Source organism: Coturnix japonica, chromosome 2, assembly GCF_001577835.2.
Source record: "Coturnix japonica isolate 7356 chromosome 2, Coturnix japonica 2.1, whole genome shotgun sequence".
NCBI lineage: Eukaryota > Metazoa > Chordata > Aves > Galliformes > Phasianidae > Coturnix > Coturnix japonica.
The window spans coordinates 64,252,647-64,272,943 of NC_029517.1; positions in this window are offsets into that span (position 1 = coordinate 64,252,647).

Sequence of the window (20,297 nt, forward strand, 5' to 3'; positions counted from 1 at the left end):
CAGACTCTTCTGTAACCAGTACAACTCATGGAAGCACTGAATGTTATACAAGAAATAAAGCAGTACGCTGTGTTGCAATGTGATACATATAATGAAGCTACCAATGCTCAGGAACTCTGTGTAATGGGGAAAATGTATCTAAGAATCGCTGTTTCTGAAAGGTGAGGCTGAGCTGGATGGCCAGAGACATTAAATTTATGGGGAATGGCAATATTTTGGGTGAGCATCTTGGACAAACCTTTGACATGTCTTTCCCACTAAATGTCCCCATTCTGCAAACTCACCTGTTAGTTTGGGAGGAAAGACCACTACCACCTCCTAGAAGTCTGCACCAAAACAGCAAGGAGCTCATCTTGAGATGGGAAATGAACATGGAGTATACCTGGTGGCCCAATGAAGGGAAGCATCTAGCCAGCTGGATGGACTGAAGAACCCAACCGAGACCAGAAGCATGAGAGCATTATTCACATATTACTGGGAAGAACTGGGTGGAACTGGATCTTTTCTGTGAAGCAGAAGTAGAGCAACTTGCTGCAGCTTATAGCTGCAACTGGTTGCCCAGAGAAGTCATGTATACCCCATATGTAGGGGTGTTGGAAGCTGAGTTGAATGGGGCCTGATCTAATTGGCGGCAGCCTTGCCCACAGCAGGGGCTGGAACTGCTGGGAACTGCCCCAAAAGTGCAGTGCACTTTGGGGCTGCAAGATCCCTTCCAACCCAAACCATACTATGATTCTATGATATGATTCTATAGAAGTAGTTGTGGCTCACTGTGTCTGTATGGAGCTGTGCCATACATCTAGAAAGGGAGACAAGTGCTCACCTATTACAGCCCTAATAGTGTTGGATTCCGCCATTCGTCAAAACAAGATCTTGAAACAGAAAAAAATCTCTGGAAAAAACAATAAGATGTCTATCAGTCTGGCAGTTTATGAATACAATACAGTGAAACTATGAGGTATAGAGTTTAAAACAAAAAATATTTTATATCTTATGGAGCCTCCAGCGATTCTACTGTTAAGATTCTGTCTAGCTTTACATACTAAGCCTCATTTTTTCTGACTTTCTGCAAGAAAGCTGCTCTCTCCTTGCAATTTTTAAGTGTTTTCCCAAGTCAGAGGAGGATTTTTGTATGTGTGTGTTAAGTCTGAGGTTAATCTGACAAGGAATCTGAGAGATGTGAGCCTGAAAATAGAGAGTAGGGTTTACTGCTGGTACAGGATTTTCAGTTTTTAAAATTTCATTTTAAAGTATTCAATCTCAAAACTCTTTGAACGTGGTTAGCTTTCAATGCTAAAAAATATTATCCTATAAATATTTTAACAAGGGCATTGTTTAATTTTACAGAGTCTGCAGTGTAATCATTTTAACATATCCCTCTGCTTTTAATCTGCTACGTGACAGTAACAACCTATACTGCTAGTTAAACATGAAGTCAGTTTCGTCTAAGGTGCTGAGTCTTTACAAGCAAAGCAGACTGGGAAATCCTCTTCTGTCTATGAGAGGATTTTATGAATGGAAAGAAAACCTTGGACAGAGTAGGGAAAGATGGCTTCCTAGAAGATCCACATACATTTCTTTCTCTTACTTCTTTCTGTATTATATCACCAAGTAAAGTTGCTGGATGTTGTTATAAGACTGCTGTTGCCAGATGTGGTAGCAGAAATAGTCACTGGTGGGTGAGTCCCATGATGGGACTACAGCAGTTGAGAAGCATGGGGGGCTACTGCTAGTGGGACGGTGGGATCCAGGAAGGGCTGTTGAGGCTCCCCCTCCTCAAACCTTAATGGAGCATGAAGGGTGTCTTGGTGTTTTTAGGGAACAGAAGATTTCAATACGTAGTCAAGAAGGGAAGTGGCCTTTCCTGTTCTTTCAGCCAAATTCATATGCATACTGTAGCTCGTAGTTTGCAGATCAGATTTAATTATATAATTCTACAGTTCATCTATTACACTATTTAAATGGTTTAATTATATAGTCTACTGATTGCCATATCTGTTCCTAGAAGCTCTCAGTACAGCACAGAGCTGGGCTGGAGATGACTTGGCAGTATAAGCGCTAACATAGACTTAAGGACCGTTCCATTTCAGTGCCTGCATGGGTGGCCACACTCCCAGCAGTTCTGGTGTGCCTCAGATCTGGCATCACCGATATATTCAGACTCTAGAACTTTGAATGGCAGGAAATTTTCAGATTTGCACATGCTGTCCAAGTGGAAAAGTCTCAGATAACATGAAAACGTAGCTGGCCTTTTTTTTCTTGTCATTCAGCTGTTGTCTAATTGCCAGCTCCCAAAGGCCACCACTATTTTCTAACTTGGGAAAGGGTTTGCTTATTTGATCATCAGTTTATTTCTTTGTTGAACCTTGGGAAAAGGCAGTTTCTTGAGATGTGTCTTTTATGTTGTGTACTCATTTTGGTGACAGCTTTGGACACCAGTTGTTTTGTGACACCAAGAGGAAAGTAGGGTGAAATATTTGGCCCAGAATCCCAAACCTTATAATTTCTTGTACTGTTTTTCATCTGTTGAAGTGCTGGATAATCAGTGCTCTGCTAACAGTGTTCATCTGGATTTGGGTCAGGGGTGTTATATATATACCCTCAGCAAGTCTGATGATGATATGAAGTTGGGAGGATTGGCTGACATACCTCAAGGCTGTGCTGCCATTCAGTGAGACCAGAACAGGCTGGAGAGCTGGGAAGTAAGAAACCAGATGAGGTTTAACAAAAGCAAGTGTAGAGTATTGCACCTGGGTAGAAATAATTGCATGCACCAGTACAGGCTGGGGGAAGACCTGCTGGAGAGGAGCTCTGCAGAGAAGGACCTGGGTGTCCTGGTAGACAACAGGTTGTCCGTGAGCCAGCAGTGTGCCCTCATGGCCCTGCTCACCAGGGCCCCTTCCAATTCTGCATCTGGCCTACATTTTAACCTGGCATTTCTTGCCTTTGCAACTCCTGGGCTTTACAATCAAGGTATCCATGAATATCAGGTTTCTTTTTGTTACATGCTTCAACTCAGATTTCAGTCTGTTAAAGGAATGGTTGAGGGAGCTGGTTATTTTTCTCACATGTTCTCTCACATATATACACTGTGGAAAAACATCTTGTTTCTCCTTGAACAGTAAGAAAACACCACTGGGAAATAATGTTTCTGTTTTTCTCATCAGTGACTCTTTTTTTTCCAGACAGAAATTTACTTAAAAATAACACTTTTTATTTACTTATTCCCCTTTCTATTCTGCACTTTTCTTGTTATTCATAGGATGTTTTCTTCCTTCATCTTCCAGTTCGCTCACTATTTCAATTCCCATGTATATGCTTCACCAAGGCACACTTTATGAAGCATCTCCAGCCACACTGTGCGACTACTCAATGTCTACAGATTGCAGCCTATGGTCCAGATTGATTTAGCCATCTCTCTTGGAGATGAACCTTAACCACTGCTCACAAATCCTTCAGGTCAACAGACTTCAATGTCATATCAGTATTTTAAAATCAAGAGGGATGAAAGCTGAGGCTGTCTCTGTGACTTATTAACTGCTTTTTAATACTTGTAGTTTCATCAGGAAATGTCTTCAGTTTCCCTTACCCAATTACATTCCTTACGGCAGTAGGGCCCACTGCATTCCTTAATTCCTTTCAGACGTGAGCTGACTGGAGCAGAACAGGACATAGGCTACCTTTCACAGGGATCCATGTGAGATATCCTCCATCTTGGCCTCTAGAGACCTTAGTGTTGATGCCTATTTGAGTCAAAGATCCTTGATAACTCTTCCAAGAATGTGTTTTCCCTCCATAGATCTCAAAGTGTTATGCATAAAAAGGTCAGCAGTGCAAGCAGCAGAATGCTCACTTCATTACAAGAAAGGTCAAACAATTACTGCGATGAGCTCTACAAATTGCACGAGGGTAAAGGTACCTTAGATCCACAAATTCAGAAGACAGCAATGTAAAATGTGAAAATGTGCTTTTTTTTTTTTTCTTTTTTGAAGTGAGATTTAAATTAGTGTGATCTAAATTAGCCTTGATAAACTTAGAAAAAAGACTGGTCTGGACTTTTGCAACTGAGAGATGCAAGCAGACAGCAGTGCTGTAGACAACACATGCACTATCTCTAAGGAATTGTGATTAAGGATTTGGGTAGTGGCTCATTCCTGCCCCAGATCTGAGCCCACCAGCAGCTCTGAGAGTTGGGAAGGAAATACTCTTCCTTGATCCTGGGTTTCCAGCAAGCTGATTTAATCCCTCAAGCTGAGAATTGCTCTAACTTTGTCTCTAATTACTTTAGGATATCTGGATGGCCTCAGGGGATGGAAAAGTAATATTTTCTAGGAAGATCATAAAATAGGAGATACTCCAGGCTAAATTTTACCTTTTGATGCTTACATGTTGATGACAAAGGAGTATCTTGAGCTAAAGAAGGAATAAGATTCACATCTCATGTAGAGGTTTGGGTTTACTGCTACAAGATTAAACAATCAACTTTGATTCAGGGTTTTATGGTAAGTGATTGGTGGCTTGCTGTGGTATTAACAGCCACTGTATTTTCAACTTCTTATTAAAGATACAGAAGTGGGACATGGGGTTAAAACACTTGAAATATAAAGCAGTACATTTTATTGTATCAACATCCTTTCCCATGCTCCCCTCAATAATGAGAGGCAGGGATTTTAATTATGTTATATTGAAGTTGATTTTAAGGATGGTCTTTTTCTGTGCTACTTTAAGAGAAAGGGGGAGTTGGGAAACTTTCTTGACCTATGGGAGTGACTCATCATTCTGATTACTCTTTTTAAAAGACAGCATGAAAGCCACATTCGAAGTGAGTAAAAAGCAGCAAATCCCATCATGGAGGATAGTGTCTTCAATACTGAGTTTTTTCTAGCAACCTATCAGGTGATACACATATTTATAACAGCTGCTCCAGAATCTGCCAAGCTGCTAGCTGTGTTTCACTGCTCACGGTATTACTTTTAGTAGTTTGTATCACACGTGGTAAAAGACGACTTAGGTAATGTGGTTATTAGCTAACAAGCACAAAAAACAATATATAAAACAAAATAAATAGAACAATGAATGAAAATGACTTAAAAGGGGGAGAGTGGCTGCAGGAATAAAATGTCGTATTCTAGCTGCTGCTGCAGGTAGTGCTGCCAACCTTGTGCAGTTATGAGTTGAGGACTGCTAGGAGAAGCAGCCAGGATGGTGATGCTTGCTTCGCAGAGTAGACCACACCATATTTTCCCCTGGCCTTGAAATAACGTTCCTCCAAAAAGCATTCTGGCTTCATCCCATCAATGTAACCAATCTATTTATTCAGAATTGTCTTACTCACATGAATCCAAGACATTGGTGAGCCCAGGCAGATGTTGTCTAATTTGTTCTGTCTTTGAAAGCCCACTTTACATTTGCACATTTTGTCTCTGCTGTTATTTTGTTTGTTTGTTTGGTAGGTTGGGTTTTTTTGGTCTGAATTTGCAGCTATAAGTTATCAGTGTCACCTCTCACTGACAAAACTATTTGGTGGCTATTGGAGCCATTGGTCCAGAAGGTGTCATGGTGGTGCTTTGTATCCACAGCTTGGCTAAGACTTAATCTTCTTTTCCCTCAGGGACTGCAAAATCAGTTTCTCCTCATAATGTCCTTTATTTACTGCTCTAACGGTGAACATAGGGCACGAAGATCTAGGGGACCTGCAAACCCTCTTACATGCCTCAGAGAATTTCTAGAGCAATATTACCAGTCCCTCTGCTAATTTTGTAATAAATCAAGGTTTTGATGGAAACAGTCTCATGTGTGGCTGTCAAGAGTTCTTTTTCTTGAAGTTACTCATTTGGAAAGTAGCCTCCTTTTTTTTTCCCACAGAAGACAATTTCTCAGGGTTTCCAGTTTTCAAAGCATCTTCAGAAGGTGAGGAGCAAGTGCTGCTTGTTCACGAGCTGTGGGAGAGCACTTGGTATTTCTGTGCCCACTGGTGTCTCTCTGTTTCCAGCTGGGACCTGTCTGCTGCCTTGTAGTCCTCTCACTCAAGCAGCAAGACGACAATTTTCACTCTTTTCTCCAGTCAAAATGACCATGTAATGTGAAGAAAAATAAAAGGCTGGTGAGGGTAGTAAAATCCTAAAAAACCTTGCATCCCTACTGACATAACCTCTCATTCAAGCTGCCAGAAAGCAGCATCTGCTTTCCCCTTTCCCTTGCTATTTCCCTGCAGGCTGACAGAGGTCCCACTTCCTTGTGACTACGCACTGTGCCTCCTGCTTTGCACCTGCATCTTGTTTCTCCCAATTATTTTCTTCACCTTGGTTTGCAAGTCTTAATTTAGAAAGGAGTGAGCAAACGCAATTCTTCCTTGACACAGATATTCTCTTCTCTACTGGTGCACTGCAGTGCCTTAATAACTGCCATTTTGATGCAAGAACTTGAGAATAGGTTTCAATAATGCTGAAAAATTCATTGATTTTATTGGTTTGCCTGTGACTCCATTTTCAATCGACATGAATACATTACCTGCAAATTTTCAAATGAAATTGACTGAGTTGCAACAAGATATCCAATCAAAAAATTGATCTTGTGCCTCTACTAGACATTTCTAAGACTTCTCTTACTAGAGGGAAATATCCCTCATTTCACAATCACACCTTATTCATGTTATTATTACTTGGCAGTACGTACCTTTGTGAAGAATTGTGTTCAAAGCTGAAGATAAGGAAGAGTAAAATTTCATTAAAAGTCTCTGACAAACACTTTGAGAGTTCACTAATTGCAAACACTGCCATTGAACACTGCCTGATGCAATAGTTTAGTAAAAGTCTGGTCAAACATCTCAGTTGTTTTATGATTAAGTTGCTCTTTTATTTTATTTTAATAAATATATATTAAAGATAAGATTTGTTAGTTACATAAGTTAGTTCTATTATATATTTTACATGCAGTCTCAGACAATTTCTCCTCACTCAGTGTGACACAGGCAAGACCAAAGGTTGGACATCCACAGCATAGAGGGCTGGAAATGGTGATGATGAGGCAGACCCACTGCTCCTTTGTTATTTCCAAACACCTGCAGGAAATGAGCATCTTAGAGACTTACTTTGGACCACCTGGGAAATGGTGTAAAATACAGATATATCAGAAGCACTATCAAATGTCTCTGGAACACTTCTAGCTCTTCATAATGCCCCTGTGACACACAGGTGTTTAATAGTGATCCAGTTCCTTGTGAGGCCCTAATAACTGGGATCAAATTGGCTCAGAGCCCAAGGTAAATGTTTTCTTCAACATATATCATTGCAGATTAATACAAATCTGTGAAACACATAACCTTGAAGGAGTTGCTTTCCCTAACTCGAAATTTCTCTTCAGCTTACAAGCATGGTCACTGTTGAGAAGGGCCCACTGCAATTAATGGCCCTGCTTGAAAAAGAAGAGCAATCTCTTGACATGAATGGAGGTTGTGGGACTTGACCTGTGACATCTACCAAGCACTGAGATTTGTCTCCATAGACTTTGGCCTGAGTAGAGAGTAGCACAATGCAGCTATAATTTAACCCTGGTGAGCACTGAATGCAAATGTGCCTTCCTATCAATTAAGTAGGAAGAAACATTCATTTGGCTGCAAATATCCTGACTGTTAAAGCATGTGGTTTAATTACTGAGTCTTGGTGAAATTCAGCTTTACTGAGAAATGAAGCCTAGATCTCTTCCCATGGGGGTAACTGAACTTCTGTTCCCTTAAGAAGTGTGGTAATTTCTTTCTGCGGTACTCATGGTTGGTCAAAAATCAATTTTCTTTATCCCAATTCTACCTACATAAAACCCTGCTCTCTGCTTGCTGCATTGGCCCTTCAGAGCCAAAATGTCCATTGATATCTCAAAATGTGTTGATATCCCTTGGGTGAACATTACCTCATAAGCACTGTGTCATTATTGAATGTGATCAAAAATTATTATAGTGGGCCCACTAAATCAAAGGAATTTGTTTTGTTGATTATTATTATTATTATTGGTAAGGAAAGCAGCTATATGTAATAAAGTAGCACTTTCGTCTTCATCTTCCATCTTATTTCTATACAACTTAATCTTTATGTATTTTTCTAACTTAGTAAAAATAAAATAAAGTGATTAAACAGGATCTTGAATTTCTCTGGGACAAGTAACAAAGAGTTTGTTCTTTTTGTCTGCCTAACTTCCATATTGCCAAACACACTCATATCACTGCACCTTGTCTAAAAGCTGGGGGATGTGCTCTGCTGAAAGGCCTGTGCTCCACTGTGTTCTTTTTGTATTAGTGCACACTGAAATATTTCACACAGAAATATTTGGGATTTTCACACTTAATATACAAAAATAATAACTCAGATAAAAAATATTTGTCAAGGAAAAAACAGCTCTGTTATTTTCCACCCTGCTACCCCAAACTGCTCAAATCTGAATACTTTGAAACCAAAGTCCTGATATCCACCTGTGATTGTGGAGTCAGTGTTTTTATTTCAGCTGTTGAGGAACAATATGTTGCCAGGTCCGCATATGCTGTAAATTGGCACATCTTTACTGTAGCCAGTTGTGCTCTGTTGACTTCACGCTAAACAAATAGCTGCTGGTCCATTGTATACTGAAGCTTAATCCAATTCCCAATAAAAACAAAGAATACTTGTGCCAGCTTCCTGGAGTTAGATCAGTCTCTTGGAAACAACAAGCAAAACTGTAATTTGTCTGATTTTTGATATCATACCCAAGGAAGATATTTATGGAAGTATTCCTATCTAAAATCCAACCGGCAGAGCTGATGACTTCAGATGACCTTCATTTCTGCATCTTTAGGGTCCCAGAACCAATGCAAAGCAGCCTATAAAATATTTAAATGTTGAGTCTAAGGCCACTAATGCTAAGCAGTTCTGAAAGCTAGCAGGCTGACCATGGGGGAAAAATGTTAAATCGTTCCTGATCTTTGCTGGGATATCAAAATCTTCAAGTTTGAATTTATTCCTTTCATCTTATCAACAAGCCACAATGGATAAAAGTAATGTGCCACACGATTTCAGTTCAGTGAGAAAAGGAAAAAGCAGTGTGACAATGAGTCATCTGGTACAAAGCACCAGAATTCAATAAATAAAGCAATTTTCTTTTTTTTTTCTTTCTTTTTTTTCCTTCTTCTTCTTTATTTTTTAAAGCAAACTGCCTTTTATCTGATAAGCTCTACAAGACGGCTGTGTGTTTCCAAGAGCACCGCTCTCTAGAGGCAATGGAGCATAAGAATACCAGTAACTTGCAGGCAACCTTGTTCTCTTGTGTATTAGCTTGCATGCTCTTTTTATCAGAGCTCCTATCACAGTAAACCAGCGGAATCACAGGAAGTGCACATACTTATAAAGCTCTGCTCCTTCGAGCCTGACCCCCGGACTTTAACTCAAGTCCTTGGACAGCTCACTTTCAGTCTTACAGTGCCCTCAATCAGTCCTACAAATAAAAACAAGGAGCAGGGACTGTTGTTAATAAGAAGTTCTGAATTAGGAACCTTGTGATTTGCTGCTGGTGCAGGCGGACTGGCACAACCTTGTCAGCCCCGTTAATAAACTTCAGTTGCAACACTGACCTGCTGACAAGCTCCATGAGCTGATGACATCTTGCAGCTTGTGAGTGAAGATTGTTTTGCATGTTAATGTGGAAGGCTTATTTATTATTTTTTGTGTTTTTGGTTTTTGGTTTTTTTTTTTAGATTAATACATTTATTAGGGAGACAGAAAGAAAACAGAGCCTGAGGAAAAGGGGAAGGCTGTGATTTGCCAATAGTTTTAAATGTTTCTCCCTTCTTCTTGGCCTGTTATCTATGCTGTCACCATCCAGTCTCTCACACAACCCCACCTGTCCCCTACCAAAAATACTGCAACATGGCATTGCCAAATACTGAACGTGAACGGGGTCCCAGTCTCAGGAGGCTGCTGTCTAAATTGGTGATAAACAATGATGTAATAATGCATGGCTGTCAGTAGGCAGGGTATGGAGTACTAAATGGCTACAACCGCTGACGTAACTACCTCAGCACTTCTCTACCCAGTACTGCTGCTGAGATTACTGTGTCTTCACTGCAGGTGCATGAGTTGCATGCCCCATCAGCATCCACACTGCACACCGCAAGACCACAGAATCACAGAATCACCAAGGTTGGAAAAGACCTCCAAGATGATCTAGTCCAACTGTCCATCTACAACCGATATTTCCTAAGGTATGCCTACTGAAGAGGACCATGTCCCATGTCATAACCATTGGATGCTGCCCAGTATTCAGCATACCCACTGCTACTGCTGCATCAGCATGCAGCAACTGGATGGCTTCTGTCTAGTGTTAGGGGTCTGACATCCACAGTACCTTCACAGCTTCGTGCATGCAGCCTGCACAGCTCATCTGTGGGACGTGAGAAAGCACCAAAGGAAGAAGGTGGGAATCAGTCAAGCCTACAGGGGCAGGTCTTCACACAGCACCCACTCCGGGACAACTGGTAGACTCTGCTGAAGCAAACAGAAGCTCCGTATGGTTTACCTGAGCTCTTGAGAGACTGAGGGAAATATCTAGTAATACTGGAAGTTACTAAGTGTACATAAAAACCACCTCTACCACAGAAAAACCTTGAGTAAAAACAGCTGAATCCTCTGGAACTGTCAGTAGGAAGCATCATGTATTCTGCACTAGCAGTATGTATTCCTTAGATGTCTGTGTATCACTGTTCCAGGAGATGGAACATCTGACACACCATCCTAATGTTTAGTAATAATCACCTTTCATCTGTAGGAGCACATGTCCCAAAAGTGGTCCAGTGATATTTAGATGTGTAAGATTCCTCCACTGTCAGTGGGACACCACTGATGAATGCATGTAATTCATGCAGATGCCTTGGCCATACTGGTCATGATCATGATACCTTTGGTGAATTTTGGTGCTGCCTACCTTCACAGTGGCCTTCATGTGAGGATGGAGAATAGTACTTCTGAGATCATCCAGGCCCTTCATCCAACCTGTGCCAAGGAAGCCTGACTTTAGTCCTACCCTTCCCTCCTTTGCTCCAAGGCCCTCCCAGCATGCAGGGAGGCTCTATGCATGTTGTAAACATTAAGACAGGGAATGTTTCCTTGAGGTGCTCAGTTGGCATTCACAAGCCAAGGATCTAGCCCTGACAATATCCACAGAGGTAGCAAGACAAGCTGCTGCTCTGTTGAAAGAATGAGGAAGACTGAAAAGAAACATTTACCTGGTAGCATCCTTTTAAACCCATAAGTGCATTTCTGATTCTTTTTCCATTTATGCTTTGAAGACCAATATCTCATTTCAAGAAGATTTAGGCAGTTGCTTTCCTGCTTGGTGTTACACTCTGCAATTATGTGTACAGTAGTGATGATTTCATTTGTTATGAATGAATGGTTTTCTGCTGAGAAAATCTGTGCACTTTCTCAAGCTCCTCACCAGAATGCAGGAGGATGTGTTGTGGGTCTGACACAGGGCCAGGACTTCAACACGTGAAGCAGAGTGATGATGGAGGAACTGCTGCTTCATCTGCTGATCAGCCGCAGCATCATAGAGTGAGCAACCCTGGTTTCAGGGATCTGGTTCAGAAGGAAAATCTTTTGACTCAAAGTGAAAGCCTACTTTCAACACAGAGACTCATCCCACATTACTGCACTGATTATTGTAATTATGCCCTTTCAGGACTTTTTCAAGCTACACTATATCCAATTATAGCTGTTTTAAATACCTTTATACTATATACCACATGGTATTGGTGAAAGGAGGCATTTTATCTAGCTTCCCATCCTTACAGTAAGGCATTTTATGGAAAAGATACTTGGCATTATTGATATTATTTCACTAGTGCCTATATATGAGGCCATCTTTCTGAGCTCCATGCCAAAAATGTACTTAGCTGTGCTTCTGCAGGGCAGAATGTCCAGTTTTAGAGAGGCAGGAGGATTAGGCCCCAAGAACTATTCACTTATCTCTTTATGGGGGGATTTATACATGAATTTTCATGTATTTCTTTTACAATATAAAACATGACAAGTGATGAGACTGAAGTCCAAAGCAGCAGCATAGTTGATGTCAGCAGGAACAGGTCTTCTCCTGGAGGATTTTCTCACATTCATCAGTACTGGATCTCCATGCAAGGGAGTGGCTTTCTTAGTAGAGTAATGCTAGATTTCTCTCCTCCTTACTTTTTTTCCCCTTCCTCCACATCTTTACTAGTATTTTTGTTTGTTTGCTTGCTTTTGCCTACTTAAACTTGAAGACAAGCTGAACCCAGGCTTTAATTTGCGAGGCTATGAATTCCCTCATTCCTTTCTGCATGGGATGAGCACATTACTGATGTGTGGCTTACTCCCACCACCATTAATGAATTTAAAAAACAATGTGCAAGCCTTCTTTTGATTCCCTTAAGGGAAATTATCTCAGACTTTGAGAATCTCCCAAAAGCCACTCTCAGATGAAACTCCCACTATTTCCAGTGCTCAAAACTGCTTTTTCACTGCGAAGGATTTTCTTTTCTCATCCTTTTCAATCTTTCTCTCTTTTTTCCCCTTCTTCTTACATCTTTTTTTTTTTTCCTTTCTCCTAATCCTTTTCCTTTTCTCTCTCTTTTTTCTCCTCCTCCTCTCCGTTTTTCCCCCTCTTTTTTACTTTCTCCTTCTCCTCTTCTCTTTTATTTTTCTCCCCTCTTTCCTTTTCCCTTTCTCTTTGCTTTTCCTTTTCTTTTTGCAGGCAAATAACAGAGTCATTATTGGAGATGTCAAATTTCCCTCCTATGAGTCAGTCTTTCTTAGGCACACACCTGGCATGATGAACATTCTTCACTTGTTGTCATGTACATGATGGCTTCATGTCTAGCAAGTGCTCTCATGCTTTGCTGAGCCAGGGCTAGGCATAGTTTTACAGCTGAAGTACCACATGCCCCTAGCACTTTCCTCTGCCTAAGTGCCAATAAGCCGACTCGGTGCTGCAGGTTACTATCACCTGCTCTCTTCTCCATCCTTCCTCCCCAGGCTGAGGGCCTCTGCCCCTCCTGTCCTGATCCTACCCATCTCTGGCACATTATTCATCATTTCCAAATGAGGCTCATTAGTTGTAAGTGCCTGAAACTTCCTCTCTGCTGGGCAGTGAGGGCTCCCAGAGCGGCACAGCTGGAGGGACTAATGGATCCCACTGGGCTGTAGAAAGAGCAGGAAAAGCAGGCCTGCACTGCTTAGCACCCTGCTGGGCCTAAGCTTATTGGTTTTAAAAGGAAAAGAAAGGGAAGGGGATTATTATACACTTCTTTTTCCAGTTCTCCCTCTATGTCTTCAAATAACAAAGGTCAAGGCTGAATGCCACTTTTTTCTCTGTGAACATTACCAAGTGCCAGCATGGAAAGAAGCTGAGATGAGAGCTCACCAATGTCCTCCATGTCTCATTCCTCTATTGAGCCCCCAGCCACCCTGGGCTTCAAACTGCAACCAGGAATACTGGCCTCATGGTCTGTGTTATGAATTAATATTTTTCAGTCTCTGAGTCACTGCTGATGAGTATTTGGGTGTTTGAAGCCTCATCCGTTTCCACTTAGGAACATGTTTTCAATGATGTGCATGATCTTTACAACCCATCTTTGTTGACCAGAGCATGCTCAGAGTCAAGGTGAGTGAATCAAGCAGAAAGAAGGTAACGTGCTGCAATAGGCCAAGCATTTTGATAGCCAAGCTCTGACCTGCTGATCTTAACACTTTAAGCTCAATACTTCAGAATTACTGCTGCCTTTGCTGTGTCAGAATACTAATTTATAGTACAAACACCCTTGCAAAATCAAAAAATGATCTCTGGAATATAACTGAACAATACTGACTTCACTTAAGTTAGGACTTCCCCCATAACATGTCTATAAAGTTTCAGTAACTCAGCTATATGATGCTGAAATGTTCTGATTTTCCTGAATAGATGTTCTGAACGATGACAAAAAATGACCAGAGTAGTGCTAGATTTTTCTGTCTGTGTTCATGCAGGCTTACTTGTCTCTACAGTTGCTCTTCTTATAGTTGCAGGCAGTGAGATCCTGCATGTAAGTCATGTTGCAGACTCATTAGTGTTACTGCTGCTTGGTTGCTAGCTGAGACACCAGTTCTGATTTAGGGTATTTTGACACTTAGCAACAAACTAGGCTTTAGCGAGCAGGTGGCTGAGCCAAAATAGTAGCAGAGTTCGCAGTTAGCTGAAATAATAACAAGGATTTGCTGGTCAGAATATGCTTTCCTTCTTGATTTATTAAAACAGCCTAGGAAAAGCTCATTTGTGAAGCATCCACTCCCACAAGACACCTGCTTTAAAACCACTGTGGTACAGGTGTATTTCTTTGCTTGCATGGGAACAGTTCCCACGCTAGAGCTGTATCAGGGTCCAAACAATAGATCTGTTTACCAGTTGGGACCAAAGCACCCAACAGAAACTGTATCCTGCCTATTCAGAAGAACTTAACAAGTTGATTCTTAGTTCTCCCAGCAGCCTGTGGCTGCTTTCATAGAATCACAGGATCATTAAGGTAGGGGAAGACCCCTAAGCTCATCTAGTCCAACTGCCAACCCAACCCCACCATGCCCACTAACCATGTCCCTCGGTGCCACATCAACATGTTTCTTGGACACCTCCAGGAACAGTGACTCCACCAACTCCCTGGGAAGCCCGTGCCAGTGCCTCAATACTCTTTCTGAGAATTAGTTTTTCCTAATATCCAACCTGAACCTTCCCTGGCAAATCTAAATCCACTTTCCTTTTCAGAAATTTCTGTCCCCCTTTTCCTGAAGAAATGAGATCTGTCCCATAGTTGATCTGTAGGGCAGTCTCTCATAGCTCTGTTGTGGCATTTTCCTTTCTCTCATCTTGCCCAGGCTGTATGGAGAGTATAAAGACATCTACCCTTCTTTTGGGTGATATCTTGGACTGAGGACCTCCTTGTGCTGTTTTCCAGCCTGAACATGACAACTGACTGCTACCTGTCAAACTTCATACACAAATCAACCCAATCATTCCCAACCAATGGAGACAGAAAGAAGCTGTCATGTTTCTGCACGGTGCCCAAAGTCTTTCCCTTTCTGAGAGAGAAGAGCCCTGCTTCTGCCAGCAAGCCCATCTCAATGGGTTTGGGAGCCAGACCAAAACAAAGATAAGCCACAATGTGAGGATAAAGAAGAGAGATAACCCACTCTCTTCTTCAGGCAATGCACACTTTGTTGGATGCTCTCCTTACTCTTCATACCTTTGTGCCGCATGTTCGAAGTCTGACATAGGCCCCCACTATGGACCTGAGGACAGAATAAGGCACCTGGGAGGTTAGAGCATCCACTCCAGCTGCTACTTGCAGATCTGTGATTTCAGTGTATGCCTATGAGCAAGCTTCTTCCAGAGCTCTTGTGTTCTGCAAAATGGGGCTGGAAATAGAAATTCTTGTCATGTGTGAGACTTATCATCTGCCTGGGAACCTGGCTGGCAGGTTGACTGGCTGGATGCTCAGTGTTAAAGGCTCTGTACAAGGGATAGAAAAGGTACCTGTGGTGGCTTTGGGGAGAGAAAGTGTACCTCCTGTTGAAGAAGGGATGGGCAACTCAGGAAGGGTACAAAAAAGTCACTAGCTAAGATATGCAGGGGGAAAATTAGAAAGGCAAAAGCCCAACTTGAACTAAACTGGGCCACTGTAGTAAAAGAATAAGGATAAGGTTGAGCTCCTCAATGCCTTCTTTGCATCTGTCTTTAAAAGTCAGACCACTTATTCTTGGGGTACTCTAACCCCTCATCTGGAAGTCTTAGATGGGGAGCAGAATAAAACCTCTCATGGGTCTGGCAGCCTGTGGTTTGGACAGGCACACTATTGTCTGAGTAAAGAACTGGCTGAAGAGCCAGGCCCAGAGAGTGGCGGCAAATGGAGTTAATAAGCTGGTAAATGGTCACAAGTGGTGTTCCCCAGGGGTTGGTACTGGGTCCTGTCTTGATCAAAATCTTTATTGATGACCTGGACAAGGGCATTGAGTGCACTCTCAGTAAGTCTGCAGATGAAACCAAGTTGGGAGGAAGTGTCATTCTGCCAGGGAAGGCTCTACAGAGTGATCTAGACAGGTTGGATCTCTGGGATGAGACCAACTGGATGAAGTCCAGTTGCCAGGTCCCATACCTTGGCCACAAGAACCCCCGGCAACACTCCAGCCTTGGGGCACAAGACTCTGTGTTTAGGCCATTGTCTAGAAGCTACTTGATTACTTTTTGGCAGACATTTATTTTGTTGATTGCTTGTTATGGGCATCTGACCCAAACCAGTTCAGAGGAGCAAACCTAATATTCAGAAGGCAGAGAAACATTTCCCATACAACCCCCCCTAGCTTTCTTGTAGTCTCAGTTGGAACTTGCAAAGTCACGATTCAGTTTTGAAAATTTCAACTGTTTACGTTTGCAGACCACTAAGTATAAAGAACTACATTTTATTAACATTTCCAGAAGAAATCAATGAATATATTGCAGAGGATTATGATCCCAATGAAGAAATAAGCTGTGAGAGAAGAGGAATGGTTAATACTCCAGGAGTTTTTCTCAGAAAAATACCATTGGCGTTATTAGGAAAGCATGAGGAAAAGCAATATATAACCAAGGACGTGAATGAATTGTCTGGCTTAGGGGAGAAGGTAGAGGAGAATTGTTTTTTAAAAAGTTATTTTTAAAACATAAGCTGGTCTTTAAAACACTGGCAAGCAGTCTGCACATTACATTCACTTGCACAGGGAATTCAGCAAATCAGCACAAAGTGCTGACCCCAGAGTGCTCCAACCCAGCTGACAACTCTTATGCAAGGGGTATATTAGGGTACCCCTGGGACTGCAAGGAGAGGTTGGACAGGAACCTCTGCAACAAGTGCACTGTAGTATAAGAGAGAGAATGATCAGCAAAGCCCATGGTATAGACTGGAATTAACAGAATAAATGGAACCCTGCTGATAGTGATCAGATCCTAGTACTGCTCACATGAAGACCTAACCTAGTCATTGCCATGTGTTAAATTAGTTAATTAGCAATAGAAATTGAATAACCCTTCACTTGTTCATGAAAGATGAAGAAACATAGGGTATAGAGATGACCTGGGTGACCCTGCTTGAACAGAAGGGCTTGGACCAGATGTCCTCCAGAGGTACCTTTGACCATTTTTATGTCAACAATCCCTATATGTGTTAATATTTCAAAAATCAGTATATCAGTTTAAAGGGAAAACTATCGGTAATTCTTTACAGTCGATATTAACTAAAGTGACTGACAGAGGCTGTAGAAAATCATCAAGGTTGTTGCAATAGAAGGAAATCATTTAATGGAGGTCTGGCTAATTTTGAACGAAAGGAGTCAAACATTACTGGATGATCTTGTAGAGTGCTGAAAATGTTGTGCCAGCATGTTGCTCCAGATCACTCTGAGCCACTCCGGAGCAGCCTTCAGTGCAGAATGACGATTTAGGATTTAGGGGACATACAAATGTGTCAAGAGAGGAAAGGTATAGAACTTTTGATCTCTGATGGAGGAAGAAAACTTGGCTGGAGTACAAAGATGTTTCACTCCTATTGTGACAAGCCGAGAGAATTTGAGGTACTCAAATTTCTGAGTCAAATATGACACCGCAGTACATTGAGTTTAGTGTTTGCACTGGCATTAAACTAAATTTATCAAAGACTCATTTAGGAAATAAGCATCTAATTTTGGCTAATTAAAGTGGAACTCTGCTGTAATCAGATGGTACTTCTTAGTCAATAAACAGCATAGAGCCAGACCAAGACCTGCTGTAAGCTGCTCAGACTCTAAGGCAACAGCTGCTTTTGGTAGTACATTCACACATCCTTATGGTGCAATAAAACTTAGTTAACAATGTTTCTTTCAAAATCTGGCACATTATAAATGCTCTTATAAATGTATCTTGTCCTGAGAAGGGCCAAAAACTTTCATTAAAGCCATCTGGAGCTGAGCACATTTTACTCAGTACATTTCAGAAACGGCCTTGTACCACTCTGCAAAGGATACTTCCTGGACGCTGTGGCTCACTTTGTCCCTGCTGAAAAACACTGATCCAGCACCAGCAATAACAACAGCTGCATTCCAGAGAATGGAAAACAGAGAATGAGGATACCCAACAATCAGCATTTTGGATTTGCAATTGCTCTGACTTTCTCTGCTCCTCCACCTGCTGGCTCTTCAAACACTGCTCAGAGGGCAGTCACTCTTTCTTCACAGGCTTTCTGTTGCACTCCTCTCAAAGAGCCCAAATACTTCATAGGTATTCATGACCACACCTGTATGTTCTGTGTCCCACAGAGTGGTGAGAAGTCAAAAGTTACCTCCAAAATCGGGATGCTTATGGATGCAGCGTGTGACCCTCATTAACTTCTCCCACAGCGATGAGTACGCTGCCTCTGCAAACAGGATCCCCATGCCTGCAATCTGTCATCCTGAGCCACAGACACCTCATCAGTCATCCCAGCTGGAGTCACCAGCCCACTGCTAGAGGAGCATCGTGATGGAAGGGGCACGCAGCCTAAATAGTCATTGCCTTCATCTTGTTCTGCTAATCCTATCCCCTACCTACTACCCTACTACCCAGCTGTGCAGATGGGAGGCTACCATTGCTCTGGGTTGTTAGGAGCAGGGAGAATATCTTTCCCAAAGCTCACAGTGCAGCTTGGAAAAAGCACTGGTAATTGTGTTTCTGTCAAATGTTAATAGTGTCAGGCTACGTGGGACAGCAGGAGATAAACAGATGTGAACATTATGACCAAGGTGGATAAGTGAAATGGAACTCTTCACACTCAGATATTAACATGAGATCTTAGCTCATTCCTTCTGCAGATCCTACAGACGTCTGTCTTTCATAATTGCATAAGACCTGATTCTATTTGACAAACCAACCCACTAAGTAAATTGTGCAGAAGCACTCAGGTCAGCAGGTACCCACTGAGTTCTCATTGCCTTAATAACGCCAGATCAGAAGCAGAAATTATATAATCTGTTATGGGAAATCCCAAACATGGATCTGCTTCACTATTAATAGTGAAGTAGCCTCAGGGTCATGTTGAAGATATAGATCAGGGATGGAGAGAGCTGTGGGAAATACAATGCAGAGAGAAGCTGGTATCTTGTCTGCGTGCATAAGGTGTCAAAGTACTGCATAGACGAGTGCGGTGTCTGTACCTGGTCCACTGGCTCACTGGATTTATAGAGGTCTAAAAAGGCTGAACAAACTATGTGCTCTTTCCCTCTCAAAAAAGGGAAGTCTTGCAATAGCATCCTGATGCTACAACTTCACTAGAAAGACAGTGATAAGACACTTCAAATTTACTTTCTTACAGTCCTGACCCCTCACAGTGTGAAGTCTGCTTTTTTCTTACCATTTTTCCCTTAAATGATGGCTTTTCTCATTTGCCTAACCTCACGCTTTCAGTTGTAACCACAGCTGGATGCAAGTTAATTTGCAGTTTGATGATGGCACATCCCCAGTGCTAAGCATCTCTGAACACAAAGGCATTTTTTTTCCTCAGGCTCTAGTAATGCTGATGAGACCAACATAGCTTTGGGAGTAGGGTTTATTACTTAAAAGCTCTTCCAGGGCTGGCTGGTTGGAATGCATTGTTTTCTAGTGTAAAAAACTGTGACTACCTTACCTAACCAGCTGAAATATAATAATTCACCAGTATGTCACACTGAGGTTTATAATGACCCTCTGCAAAGCTTATCTTACTATATGAAAATGGTTTCCTATAAACTAAACTGTTCAGGCAGCAGGGGCTTTGAAACTCCATCTTCATAACAGTACTTAAATTAGCTCAAGTTGTTTGCTGCATAAAGGAAAACAAGCCCAACCAACTTGGTACTTTAAGCAAACAGTAGGGTAAACTTCCACAGCTGCCAGTGGGATTTGGAGCCAGTTTACACCAGCACTGGTGTACACTGCATTTGGTTTAACAGGAGGCAAGTTCCCAACAGCTGTATTGTGGTACAGTCACATGAACAGATACATCCAGATTACTGTAAAGGTGCCCTCAGTGAACACTGTCACACCACAGAACAGCATCAGGATGTCCTGCTGATTAGAAACTGGACTCGTGGGAGAGTGGAGATGTTTCTTTAATACTATGACATCTGAAAGTGCATTTTGACTGTTGCTTATGGAGTACAGTCTATTGGGGCCTCCTATGGAGTGAGCAGTGGTGGTACTTCTTTAATAATATCAAAGGCTTCAACACCCTCAGACTGAATGACATGTATAGACCTTGG